Source organism: Poromitra crassiceps (assembly GCF_964638095.1).
Source record: "Poromitra crassiceps genome assembly, chromosome: 4".
Classification (NCBI taxonomy): Eukaryota; Metazoa; Chordata; class Actinopteri; order Beryciformes; family Melamphaidae; genus Poromitra; species Poromitra crassiceps.
Genome location: NC_139626.1, coordinates 31,729,944 through 31,742,410, shown reverse-complemented (window position 1 = coordinate 31,742,410; position 12,467 = coordinate 31,729,944). Strand labels below are relative to the sequence as shown.

The following is a 12,467-nucleotide window of genomic DNA, read 5'->3' as shown; positions in this document are numbered from 1 at the left end:
GTGAGGAGGGGAGGGGAGAGGTGAGGTGAGGAGAGGAGAGGAGAGAAGATGAGAAGAGAGGAGAGGGAGAGGAGGGGGGAGGAAAGGAGAGGAGAGGAGGGGAGAGGAGAGGAGGGGAGAGCAGAGCAGAGGGGATGAAAGGAAAGGAGAGGAGAGCAGAGGAGATGAAGGGAGAGGTGAGGAGAGGAGAGGAGAGCAGAGGAGAGGAGATGAAGCGAGAGGTGAGGAGAGGAGGGGAGAGGAGAGGAGAGGAGAGGGAGAGGAGGGGGGAGGAAAGGAGAGGAGAGGAGGGGAGAGGAGAGGAGAGGAGGGGAGAGGAGAGCAGAGCAGAGGGGATGATAGGAAAGGAGAGGAGAGCAGAGGAGATGAAGGGAGAGGTGAGGAGGGGAGAGGAGAGCAGAGCAGAGGAGATGAAGCGAGAGGAGAGGAGGGGAGAGGAGAGGAGAGGAGAGGGAGAGGAGGGGGGAGGAAAGGAGAGGAGACGAGAGGAGAGGAGAGGAGAGGAGAGGAGGGGAGAGGAGAGCAGAGGAGATGAAAGGAAAGGAGAGGAGAGCAGAGGAGATGAAGGGAGAGGTGAGGTAAGGAGAGGAGAGCAGAGCAGAGGAGATGAAGCGAGAGGAGAGGAGGGGAGAGGAGAGGAGAGGAGAGGGAGAGGAGGGGGGAGGAGAGCAGAGGAGATGAAGGGAGAGGTGAGGAGAGGAGAGGAGAGGAGGGGAGATGAAGGGAGAGGAGAGGAGAGCAGAGGAGATGAAGGGAGAGGAGAGGAGAGCAGAGCAGATGAAGGGAGAGGTGAGGAGGGGAGGGGAGAGGTGAGGTGAGGAGAGGAGAGGAGAGAAGATGAGAAGAGAGGAGAGGGAGAGGAGGGGGGAGGAAAGGAGAGGAGAGGAGGGGAGAGGAGAGGAGGGGAGAGCAGAGCAGAGGGGATGAAAGGAAAGGAGAGGAGAGCAGAGGAGATGAAGGGAGAGGTGAGGAGAGGAGAGGAGAGCAGAGGAGAGGAGATGAAGCGAGAGGTGAGGAGAGGAGGGGAGAGGAGAGGAGAGGAGAGGGAGAGGAGGGGGGAGGAAAGGAGAGGAGAGGAGGGGAGAGGAGAGGAGAGGAGGGGAGAGGAGAGCAGAGCAGAGGGGATGATAGGAAAGGAGAGGAGAGCAGAGGAGATGAAGGGAGAGGTGAGGAGGGGAGAGGAGAGCAGAGCAGAGGAGATGAAGCGAGAGGAGAGGAGGGGAGAGGAGAGGAGAGGAGAGGGAGAGGAGGGGGGAGGAAAGGAGAGGAGACGAGAGGAGAGGAGAGGAGAGGAGAGGAGGGGAGAGGAGAGCAGAGGAGATGAAAGGAAAGGAGAGGAGAGCAGAGGAGATGAAGGGAGAGGTGAGGTAAGGAGAGGAGAGCAGATGAGATGAAGGGAGAGGTGAGGTGAGGAGAGGTGAAGAGGGGAGGGGAGGGGAGAGGTGAGGAGAGGAGAGGAGAGGAGAGGAGAGGAGAGGAGAGGAGAGGAGAGGAGAGGAGAGGAGAGGAGAGGAGAGGAGAGGAAGGAGGCTGCTACTGCCCCAGAATACAGAGTGAAGTCTTCTTAGAGCTCAGCACCTGACTGACACTTATTAGAATGGAAAAAAAACACACAGGGGATGTCGTCCACTTCCTGTTAGCACCTCTCCTCCCCTTTCCTCACTGAATGTTAATGCAGGCCAGAGAGGGCCATGCACAAATGGATTTTCAAATGGATGCCGAAAGCTTGAGTCTATTAATTCTTGCAGCACTTATACATTTCCCATACTTTAATGACAAATAGTTCACAGGATTTAAAGCTATTAAACCCCACCTATTATCAACAACATCTATTATCCAAGGAGCTTAAAGTCGAACTGAACCTGTTCGTCACGTGCATAATGAGTCCGTTTCAGACTGAAAATATAGTTTGTCTAAGATGACAGGTTGAGAGGCAGGTCATAGTATCATGTCGATGATTTTATTTGACAATTCTGGGGACTGGATTGGGCTTTGGCCAATCCTGGCGTGTTCCGCCTCCAAATCGAGTGGGATTCAGTGTGTTGTGGCGCTCCCCTCGGGAAGAGCCTTTTGACGAGAGGAGCGGAGCTCAGCGACCCGCAGGCAGCCAGCTGCCTTCGTGTTGCCGAGCGGAGAGCCTGGAATCTCCGAAGTGCGACCCCTGACAACCAAGCTCTCGGATGCGCGTGCCATTATCGCTGCTATAACGATACGATATCCCTGGAATGCGCGTTTTAACGAGCCAGTTACATTTCTTTGCATTCTTAGAGATTAGTTTTTGTTTTTTATCCATGTTTCTAACAATTGGCCAAGTTAGTAGTTAGTTTATGGGATAGGAATTCTGCCAGATGACAGGCACTAGGCGCCATTTTCGACTTCATTTGGAAGAGAAAATTATCCAGAAATTAAGATTTGATTGACAGCTGCATGTCGTGATATGATTGGTTGAAATGGGGTAGAAATATGATAGTACAAGGTGACGTCAGCAAACTGTAAATTACTGTTATCAATGAAATCTTGAAAAACGAACTTTTGATGTGAAAAAGTGTGAAAAACTTAAGAAATTAGATTGTTGTGATTTGTTTTGCATACATGATTAAATAGGTGCACTGCATACCCAGGTATTTGAACTAAAAGAAAAGAAAAGTCATTCTTGGGTTCAGCTCGACTTTAACTGTTACCTCATGTCCGTGCTCCTTCAAAAGACCTACAAAGACCTTCAAAAGACCTACTCTCTCTACACGACAGTGTAGAGAGAGGATGTGAGGAGAGAGAACACATCAACCTGATGCCATTTTGATCCTATGGTATAATAGTAGCTATACACCTATCTAGCTACTAGTCAAGACTTTTAGAGGTGTAGTTGATCAAGACCTTGTACTCATTGAGTGTGAGGGTGTGTGTGTGTGTGTGTGGGGGGGGGGGGGGGGGGGGGGGGGACGTGGTTGCTCTCTGAACAAGCCCATAAATGTCACTGTCACTCAAGCTGCTCATGTGTGAAGAACGCCGGCCCAGCACAGAGAGGGTGGTGTGGGGAGGGAGGGGCTAAGCACTAGCACTCTGCGCTGCTCTATCCAAGCGGCCCAGTGGCTAACATGTCACCCACAAACTGACCACAGGGCTTGTGGGTCAGGTCTGGTCACATCTGTCCCTCCCTATTAATAATACAGTATTAATATTATTATTATTATTACCACTACTACTACTACATTATTATTTAAAAAAGATAGTGATTCATAAACAAAATGTAACATTAAAAAATACATTATTAGACCTTTGGTAGGAAGGGGAGCATGTAGGGATGGGGCCGATCTGATCCAATATCGGTATCGGGTGCCGATATTGGCACTAATGTTTTTTTTTTCTTTCTGCAATTCCAGCGCGGGCCGCACGGGGCGCTGGCTGTAATTTGCCCATGTATAATAGTATCCTTCTTTGCCTTGTATATTTTCTTAATTGTGTCTGCTTTTTGCAAGGTATATAAAAAAAAATATCTTTAATTGGCCAAATCTTTGCCTATACTATATTCAAGAAAAATATTGGTATCGGCATAATATCGGTATCGGCAGATATCCAAATTCAGGTATCGGAATCGGATCGGAAGTGAAAAAATGTGGATCGGTGCATCCCTAGGAGCATGTCCATTTTTCTCTTAGAGGCGGGGAAAAAGCTTTTCTGAAGCAGAACTGGCTTTGGGCCATTCCTGTATTCCTGTGGAAACGTCTATTTCTGTTCAACGAAAACAAAGCAATACGCCGACGATTCTTTGTTGTCTTCATATGAAGGCATGGAGAAAAAGAATGTGCCCATAGGCTCTGAGGCTGGGTCCAAGTCTTCTCTACTACAGCAGCACCACGTGTGCTGGACCGCTAATTGCCCATAGTTCAACTCCATTAAACCCTTTCAGACCAGCAGGGTCCTTAGAAGAACCCAAGGGAACCTAGCAGACAACCTCTGCCTCCCAGCACACTCTCCTCCCTGCTTTCTGCTGCTTGTGCTCCCTACTACTCTCCTCCCAATGGTGAAGGGTGACGAGTGTGTGCGTGTGTGTGTGCGCGCGTGTGTGTGTGTGTGTGTGTGTGTGCGTGTGTGCTTGTGTGCGTGTTGTTGCTACTTATATTGTATTTTATCTTGTTGGCCAGCGGTGCCTGTTCTTTATCTAGATACTTGTAAGTCACTTTATGCAAATTTTTTGCACTTTAGTATTATTATTATTATTTTGCTGCACCTTTTTCTTTTCTTAGTACTTGACAGTACTTTTTGTGTGCCTTGCTACATGTTTCAATGTCCTCATGTTTTCCTGTTTTTGTCCTGACATGTTGAATGTAGCTGCATTATGTGACACATGAATTTCCTGCAAAGGATCAATAAAGTATCTATCTATCTTAGTGTGTTTTTATTGTCAAGCTACATTTGTGCCTGAGTTTGCACGACACGTGTTCTCAGCCCCGGGGCTGTTTTGTGTCAGAAGGCCTTTAGCACTGCATTCCTTCTGCTAGGCTGCAGTCGGCACTCCAGAGTGAACCAAGGGCCCCCGAGTGAGGAGCACACTAGAGTGAGGAGCACACTAGAGTGAGGAGCACACTGAGTGAGGAGCACACTAGAGTGAGGAGCACACTAGAGTGAGGAGCACACTGAGTGAGGAGCACACTAGAGTGAGGAGCACACTGAGTGAGGAGCACACTAGAGTGAGGAGCACACTAGAGTGAGGAGCACACTGAGTGAGGAGCACACTAGAGTGAGGAGCACACTAGAGTGAGGAGCACACTGAGTGAGGAGCACACTAGAGTGAGGAGCACACTAGAGTGAGGAGCACACTGAGTGAGGAGCACACTGAGTGAGGAGCACACTAGAGTGAGGAGCACACTGAGTGAGGAGCACACTAGAGTGAGGAGCACACTAGAGTGAGGAGCACACTAGTGAGGAGCACACTGAGTGAGGAGCACACTAGTGAGGAGCACACTGAGTGAGGAGCACACTAGAGTGAGGAGCACACTGAGTGAGGAGCACACTGAGTGAGGAGCATACTAGAGTGAGGAGCACACTAGCCCGAGTGAGGAGCACACTAGTGAGGAGCACACTGAGTGAGGAGCACACTAGCCCGAGTGAGGAGCACACTAGAGTGAGGAGCACACTAGAGTGAGGAGCACACTGAGTGAGGAGCACACTAGAGTGAGGAGCACACTAGAGTGAGGAGCACACTGAGTGAGGAGCACAGCACACTAGCCCGAGTGAGGAGCACACTGAGTGAGGAGCAAACTAGAGTGAGGAGCACACTGAGTGAGGAGCACACTAGTGAGGAGCACACTGAGTGAGGAGCACACTAGTGAGGAGCACACTGAGTGAGGAGCACACTAGAGTGAGGAGCACACTAGTGAGGAGCACACTGAGTGAGGAGCACACTAGTGAGGAGCACACTAGAGTGAGGAGCACACTAGTGAGGAGCACACTAGAGTAGGGCTGTCCCAAACGATTATTTTCTTATCGATTAATCTAACGATTATTTTTTCGATTAGTCGATTAATCTAACCGTTATTTTTTAATGAAATTTTTTATTATATAACAATACATTTACCCAAAATAAATAAATAACCAAAAACTTCTCAATTTCAGTATTTTATTTAACCATCTCATTCTCTTTAACTCATTCACTGCCAATATCTGACTGGCATTTTTGGCACAGGCCAAGTATTTCCATAATGTTTGGTCATCTTTCAAGACCCACAGTAAATTCTGTACTAGGACTACAGTGATGTCCAATACCTCGAAATGAAGATCTAAGTCTCTACTTTCACCCCCAAAAAGAAAGTTAGCTTTTAGCATGTTCTGTACTCTACTTATAACCCTTTTTATACACCCCATGTTCACCAAAAAAGCCTGTCTGGGAAGAGAAAAGGGAGAAAAAAGCATTTTTGTAAAAGGGCACAATCTCAGGCATAACTCACTCTCAATTCTTTTATTTTGAACTGTATTGACATCAGACATGTAAATATTATTCGTTAGGACACAAATGACAAAAAAAAAATATATATATATATATATATATACACACATGAAGTGCTTTTTTTTTACATTCAACAATACAGTTTACTCGGTGTGAGTGTGCAGACAGACAGACAGACAGACAGACAGACACACCGACAGACAGACAGACAGACAGACAGACAGACAGACACACACACACACACACACACACACACACACACACACACACACACACACACACACACACACACGATCCCCCTTTTAGATTTCTAACCCAACATAGGATAAGCAATAACCACGCCCTGTGGCGCTGGGATTGGCCAGGAGCAACACTGGAGGGCGAGCAGCCCAGCGATTTCATGAACCAACTGAAGAGCTCTTGAGAAGGACAGCGGGCTGCTGTGAGTGCCTTCTGCCCGCTGCTGCCTAGCTGTTCCTGTGTTTATTTTGATTTGTTCTGGTACACCGTCCTCGTCCATGTCTCCCTGTCATATCTATGATCGTTCCCGTTTTCCCCTCGGCTATTCAACACGTCCTCACCGCCCTCGCAAACTGATCGATCATTTCCTCATTCCTCCGATGATCAAACACATCTCTTGATTACTTTCTCCCGTTTTCTCCTGGCTGGCACAGAGGAAGGCGACTCCAGCTCGGCGTTTCAATTGCGTTTCTCCTGTCTGCACAAGGAAGCGTTACCCGTTCTCTGCTTTTCCTCATGCTCAATTTCAAAACAACAGCTGCGGTATGTGTTTGATCGCGTGCTGTCGGCTACCCTTTGAAGGCAGGGACCTGTGTCTGTGTGACAGGCTGGGCAAGTGTTTGCTGCAGGCGCTGCACCAATAAAAACAAAAACACGTCAAACACGTCCTTGGCGGGGAAGGCCATTGCTGATAACACGTCAAAGACGTCATTGGCGGTGAATGAGTTAACAGTCCAACATAAAATCTCTCAAATAAAATTAAAGCAAGAGCTTGTCCTCAAATAAAATGAATATAGTGGAATTCAAAATAAAATAGTAGAATAAATTAAATTCAAGTCACTTTCAGGAGGAATACCAAAAACCTTGTGCAATGTCAACTGAGTTTAGCAGCAGTCCAACATAAAATCATCATCTTACAGTACAATGGTGTGCAATTTTCAGTAACAGTGCTCTTAATTTTGGAGAAAGACAAAATGCTCCATGTAAGATGGTCACACATCATCCAGACACAAGACGTGTCTGTAGCATCCACACCCAACATGGGGCTTGGCTTGCACCAACTGGTCTTAACTATGCCTGGTCGTAACTCCTAGGTCGGTTAAGACCAGTCTTTAGAGTGGACTACTGCACCAACAGGGCTATTACTTCTGGTCTTAACTACGCTGGTCGTAGCGATGCGCGTCCATGTGAAAGCATGGGAATGCCCACTGGAATGCGGCACGCGACCTGTTTAGAAGAGTGTGCTGACGTCAAATGATGCTGCGCTGATGGGTAAGCGCTAATGTTAGCGGCTAACTGTTACTTGTCGTTACTTTAAATGGCAGTAAAACGCCACTGAATGACCAAATTGATTGAACTTTTAACCATTTCGATTTCCACTTTCCATACGGACCCCCAGTATTGGTTAGTTGTTTATAACGTGACTATATTTATAACGTTTATGTTCTCCGGTTTCCAGTTTATAACTCGGGTCTACAGCCAGAGTGCTGAGGGGTTGTAGCTATTGCGCAACACACAGATTCAGCCCGCAAACCGGAGTACGTTATAACGTTATAAATATAGTCACGATATGCATTGTGTGTGTACACTCACTCAGATGAGTGCACATGCACACACACGCGCACGCACGCACGCGCACACACACACACACACACACACACACACACACACACACACACACACACACACACACACACACACACACACACACACACACACACACACACACACGTCTTTTGTCCTTGGCCCTGTGTTCAGTGAAGCTGCTCTAAAAGTGCCCACTTCAGCTCCTCAGCTCCTCAGTGTGGCAGACCTGGGCATGGAGCCAAGCGCTTACAGTGGAGAGAGACACATCTCACCTCTAGAAAAGCCATTTTCCTACTAGGCTTCCACTGGCTGCAGGTACCTGCTCCTCCTCTCAACTCACTTCACAAAGAGGTGCGATCACCCCTGAGCAGTTTGTCCACGCTTGGGTAGGTTTAAGACACAAGCACGGAGCATTTCAGCAGGCTATTAGACGCACTGGCAGCTCCACCACTCAGTTTAACTAGCAAAGCGCTCGGATCACAGTGGTGCAAAAAGATGAAAGATGCATCCTAAGCCTTTTTTAGCCTCTTAAGGCTAAAGAGAAACATTCCCATCAGAAACAGGCAAAGTGGAGAGAGATAAGTGCAGCAGGACGTAGGCGATGGGTCAATTTGGCTTTAAGCAAAGTGAAGTTAATGTTAAGTGAATGTTAAGTGAATGCTCGGTGTTGGGGCGGTGTGTACGCCACCGTAGCTGCCTGGACGCACTCCACATTCTCAACTCTGTTGTGAGATCAAGTGAGCCGAGTCCCGCTGGCGTCTCCCCGCCTCGCCGGGAGACATTTGGCCTTTGTGCGACAGTCATTAGCACTGCCTTTCCGAGGCTGGCCGTGAGCCCAGAGTTTGAGGGGAAACCGTGTTACCCTCGTTGGCCATCAGGGGCAGAGTGTTTGTTCTGATGTTATGAGAACAGTTAGCCATAGCTGTGTTTATTATACATGTTCTGATGTTATGCGAACAGTTAGCCATAGCTGTGTTTATTATACATGTTCTGATGTTATGAGAACAGTTAGCCATAGCTGTGTTTATTATACATGTTGTGATGTTATGAGAACAGTTAGCCATAGCTGTGTTTATTATACATGTTCTGATGTTATGACAACAGTTAGCCATAGCTGTGTTTATTATACATGTTATGATGTTATGAGAACAGTTAGCCATAGCTGTGTTTATTATACATGTTCTGATGTTATGAGAACAGTTAGCCATAGCTGTGTTTATTATACATGTTCTGATGTTATGACAACAGTTAGCCATAGCTGTGTTTATTATACATGTTATGATGTTATGAGAACAGTTAGCCATAGCTGTGTTCATTATACATGTTCTGATGTTATGAGAACAGTTAGCCATAGCTGTGTTTATTATACATGTTCTGATGTTATGAGAACAGTTAGCCATAGCTGTGTTTATTATACATGTTCTGATGTTATGAGAACAGTTAGCCATAGCTGTGTTTATTATACATGTTCTGATGTTATGAGAACAGTTAGCCATAGCTGTGTTTATTATACATGTTCTGATGTTATGAGAACAGTTAGCCATAGCTGTGTTTATTATACATGTTCTGATGTTATGAGAACAGTTAGCCATAGCTGTGTTTATTATACATGTTCTGATGTTATGAGAACAGTTAGCCATAGCTGTGTTTATTATACATGTTCTGATGTTATGAGAACAGTTAGCCATAGCTGTGTTTATTATACATGTTCTGATGTTATGAGAACAGTTAGCCATAGCTGTGTTTATTATACATGTTCTGATGTTATGAGAACAGTTAGCCAGAGCTGTGTTTATTATACATGTTCTGATGTTATGAGAACAGTTAGCCATAGCTGTGTTTATTATACATGTTCTGATGAGAACAGTTAGCCATAGCTGTGTTTATTATACATGTTCTGATGTTATGAGAACAGTTAGCCATAGCTGTGTTTATTATACATGTACATGTTATGATGTTATGAGAACAGTTAGCCATAGCTGTGTTTATTATACATGTTATAATGTTACGAGAACAGTTAGCCAGAGCTGTGTTTATTATACATGTTCTGATGTTATGAGAACAGTTAGCCATAGCTGTGTTTATTATACATGTTCTGATGTTATGAAAACAGTTAGCCAGAGCTGTGTTTATTATACATGTTCTGATGTTATGAGAACAGTTAGCCATAGCTGTGTTTATTATACATGTTCTGATGTTATGAGAACAGTTAGCCATAGCTGTGTTTATTATACATGTTCTGATGTTATGAGAACAGTTAGCCAGAGCTGTGTTTATTATACATGTTCTGATGTTATGAGAACAGTTAGCCATAGCTGTGTTTATTATACATGTTCTGATGAGAACAGTTAGCCATAGCTGTGTTTATTATACATGTTCTGATGTTATGAGAACAGTTAGCCATAGCTGTGTTTATTATACATGTTCTGATGTTATGAGAACAGTTAGCCATAGCTGTGTTTATTATACATGTTCTGATGTTATGAGAACAGTTAGCCATAGCAGTGATGATGTTACGAGAACAGTTAGCCAGAGCTGTGTTTATTATACATGTTCTGATGTTATGAGAACAGTTAGCCAGAGCTGTGTTTATTATACATGTTCTGATGTTATGAGAACAGTTAGCCATAGCTGTGTTTATTATACATGTTCTGATGTTATGAAAACAGTTAGCCAGAGCTGTGTTTATTATACATGTTCTGATGTTATGAGAACAGTTAGCCATAGCTGTGTTTATTATACATGTTCTGATGTTATGAGAACAGTTAGCCATAGCTGTGTTTATTATACATGTTATGATGTTATGAGAACAGTTAGCCATAGCTGTGTTTATTATACATGTTCTGATGTTATGAGAACAGTTAGCCATAGCTGTGTTTATTATACATGTTATGATGTTATGAGAACAGTTAGCCATAGCTGTGTTTATTATACATGTTATGATGTTATGAGAACAGTTAGCCATAGCTGTGTTTATTATACATGTTATGATGTTATGAGAACAGTTAGCCATAGCTGTGTTTATTATACATGTTATGATGTTATGAGAACAGTTAGCCATAGCTGTGTGCTTATTATACATGTTATGATGTTATGAGAACAGTTAGCCATAGCTGTGTTTATTATACATGGCTATCGTTTGTGCAATGGCTACAATCTGCACTGGCTGTTAATTCGTCATAGATAACATATATCACAATCAAAACTAGAGCCCGACCGATACTGGATTTTTGAGGCCGATGCCGATATTAGGGAGTAAAAAAATTACATTACAATATCGATATATCGGCCGATATTCTTATATTATTCATTATATTACACTTTTTTTGCAATGATCCCTCAAATATCAAACACTTGACAAATATATGACTTGACATGACTTGAGATGTAATGTAGGCAGGATATTCTAAAGCTTATCAATACACTTTATTCAATCAATCAATGCAATGAAACGGTAAACTTTACTGGGAATTTAATAATGATAAATAACTAGAAATACAAAAACACATTAGAACAAATATAAAATATAACTTGACTTAAGAAAAAAGATCAAATATAAACAACAACATGCTGTCTATGACTTAAAAAATACAAAATAAAAAAATATCTGCAATATCGGCCGATACCGATATATCGGTGATCGGCCGATAATATCGGCCGGCTGCTATATCGATCGGGCTCTAATCAAAACACACTGTTTGTTCCAGCGACAACAAATGGCACCTTTCTAAAGATGACTAGGGAGGGGCAGTAGACAGTGTCAAGCAAATTGAAAGTGGGACTGGAAGCGCTCGTTAACTTGTCAGTTTCATAAACCATATTGCTATAAACTAGTTCAGAAGAAGACACACATCATAATCACTATCTGCCTTTGACTTTGTAAAGAGAGGGTGACAGGGGGGAGACAATGCTAAGTACACATGAATGCTGACAGAAGCCTTCTCTACAGTTCTACTCTAATTTAACTAGAAAACTCAACACAAGCAATGCTGGGAACAAAAGTGTCATAACCAAGAAGACAATTGCATCCTTCATGAACAATTGAAACACTTTGATGGCAGTCGTAAATCAATTTCCACCCTAGGAAGAGCTCAAACACAAAAGCCGGCAGCACTCCAGAGATGCTATAGAACAGTGTGGTCTGTCAGTCGCAGCACTCCAGAGACGCTATAGAACAGTGTGGTCAGTCATTCAGAGACGCTATAGAACAGTGTGGTCTGTCACTCAGAGACGCTATAGAACAGTGTGGTCTGTCACTCAGAGACGCTATAGAACAGTGTGGTCACTCCAGAGACGCTATAGAACAGTGTGGTCTGTCATTCAGAGACGCTATAGAACAGTGTGGTCTGTCACTCAGAGACGCTATAGAACAGTGTGGTCTGTCACTCAGAGATGCTATAGAACAGTGTGGTCTGTCATTCAGAGACGCTATAGAACAGTGTGGTCTGTCACTCAGAGATGCTATAGAACAGTGTGGTCTGTCACTCAGAGATGCTATAGAACAGTGTGGTCTGTCATTCAGAGACGCTATAGAACAGTGTGGTCACTCCAGAGACGCTATAGAACAGTGTGGTCACTCCAGAGACGCTATAGAACAGTGTGGTCACTCCAGAGACGCTATAGAACAGTGTGGTCTGTCACTCAGAGATGCTATAGAACAGTGTGGTCTGTCACTCAGAGATGCTATAGAACAGTG

General features: G+C 44.6%; 1 protein-coding gene across 1 annotated transcript in view; it reads right to left on the bottom strand.

The window, feature by feature from the left end:
* Nucleotides 1-12,467, bottom strand: part of capn15 (calpain 15) — a gene marked incomplete at both ends in the record, with an annotated part of 92,441 nt that overhangs the window by 55,153 nt on the left and 24,821 nt on the right. The gene's annotated exons all lie outside the window — the stretch shown is intronic.